This window comes from Chenopodium album, chromosome 25, assembly GCF_948465745.1.
Source record: "Chenopodium album chromosome 25, dcCheAlbu1.1, whole genome shotgun sequence".
Lineage (NCBI taxonomy): Eukaryota > Viridiplantae > Streptophyta > Magnoliopsida > Caryophyllales > Amaranthaceae > Chenopodium > Chenopodium album.
Window position 1 is genome coordinate 25,965,402 of NC_137858.1, and position 2,203 is coordinate 25,967,604.

Genomic DNA, 2,203 nt, shown 5'->3' on the forward strand with positions numbered 1-2,203 from the left:
TCTCCTATCTTAAGAGATATCTTAGCACTTTTCACATCTATCATAGCCCCCGATGTAGCAAGGAAAGGTCTACCTAAGATGATAGGTATTGTAGCATCTTCATCCATGTCCAACACTACAAAATCAACCGGAATAACAAATTTTCCAACCCTTAAAGGCACATCTTCTACCTTTCCCTTAGGAATCTTGATTGACCTATCGGCTAATTGCAAGGTAATCTTTGAAGGTAGAAGTTCTCCTAGACCTAATCTTTGATAAACCGAATATGGCATAAGGCTAACACTAGCTCCTAAATCACATAAGGCATTATCAATTTGGGTCTTGTTGATAGCACAAGGGATGGAAAAATTTCCGGGATCCTTCAACTTAGGAGGCATCTTATTCATGATGATTGCACTACAATGCTCGGTAAGGCTAATGGTCTCCACCACATCACAAGTCCTTTTTCCACTCAAAATCTCCTTAAGGAACTTAGCATAATTTGGCATTTGTTCAACAACATCATTGAAAGGAAGAGTTAAATGAAGTTGCTTAAGCATCTCTACAAATTTCCCAAATTGCTCATCCAACTTATATCTATTATATCTTTGAGGATAGGGGAGCCTTTGTTTGCAAACCTCTCTCTCTTTCTCTATCACCTTCTCTACTTGTTCCTCACCGACATTTTCGCTCAAGGGGCATTCATCACCTTCAATTTCAATGGGATTCTTACTAGTTCTCTCATTAGCAACACTCTTCTTAGGCACACCTCCCTCAAGGACCTTACCACTTCTAGTAACAATGGCATCCATAGGGTTCCTAGAATCTAAGCTAGGTGGAATCAAAGAAGAAGAGTGCGCATATTCCTTGAATATACTAGTCAATTGAGAAAATTTTTCACTCAAATCTTTGTTATAAGCCAACATGTAATTAAACTTCTCTTCATTCAAAACCATACACATTTCCAAAGTCTTGGCTTGTTTCTCAATGACACTTTCCAAAAATTCTCTAGAAGGAAAAGATTGGTCATGGGAATTATCATTTAAACTTTGAGCATTTGGAACTAAATCAATTGGGGAACCATCTTGAAAACTTGCTTGAAAATATCCCCTAGCTTGATTATTCCAATTACCCCTAGTTTCATTTTGGCTCCTTTGTTGACCATAGTTATCATAACCTTGGTTATGATCCCCATGTCTATAGCCATGACCATGACCATTACAACCATGATGGTTATAGTTACCATGAATCTCTTGGCAATCATGATTCCTATAACCTCCATTTTGGTTATAATCATCATGATTCATATGATAATTCCTATTTCCAATATTCCTTTGAACATCATTTCTAGGTTCACAAGCATGATTATTGACATAATTCATGTGTTCCATTTCACTTCCATCACATTCACTACAAGAAACATTTGGGCACATAGAAGCATTGTGATCATTCATTCCACATAATTGACATGGCCAACATTCCACAATCATGCAACAAGTTGAAAGATTGGAGTTAGAGTGAGAAGATGTACCTCTCCCCTTAATTTGGGAGGGAAGAATTGGACTTGGGAAGGAGGCTTCTCAAGCTTTTCCTTGAGAGACATAACTTCTTTCCCTAAATCCGCAATCAAAGTGGTCAAATCATTAATGACACTAAGTTGTTCGATCGAGTAACCCTTGCTTGTTGGTTCTCTTTCCACTTCTTGCCAATTCATATAATGACGAGCTACTTCATCAATAGCATCAACCACTTCTTCTTCCGTCTTGTTCATGATTGGGCCTCCGGCTCCGGCATCCAAACTTGCTCTCCCATGAGAACTCAACCCACCATAAAAGATATGTATGATTTGATAGGTAGGAATCCCATGGTGTGGACACTCCCTTTGATAATCCTTGAATCTTTCCCATGCTTCATAAAGGCTTTCATTAGGCTTTTGCTTGAACCCTTGAATCAAGGCTCTTGCCTCCGCCGTTTTCTTTTGAGGATAGAAACGGAACAAGAAAGCTTTGGTGACATCATCCCAAGTTTTCAATGAATTGGGCTTCATCTCTTTTTCTAGCCATTCCAAAGATCTTCCTATGAGGGAGAAAGGGAACAACTTAAGGCGGATGAATTCTTGAGACACCCCATTAATCTTGATTGTGTTACAATATTTTTCAAACTCCTTAAGATGGTTCAATGGGCTCTCGTTCTTCGCCCCACCATATTGTCTCCTCTCAATAAG

The 2,203-nt window shown here is 38.8% G+C and overlaps 1 non-coding gene across 1 annotated transcript; it reads left to right on the top strand.

Moving 5' to 3' along the window:
- Positions 1–1,838: 1,838 nt before the first annotated feature.
- Positions 1,839–1,944, top strand: LOC145615768 (small nucleolar RNA R71). The gene has a single exon (XR_014107359.1). It is a non-coding gene; the product is annotated as a small nucleolar RNA R71 (small nucleolar RNA).
- The last annotated feature ends 259 nt before the right edge of the window (positions 1,945–2,203 follow it).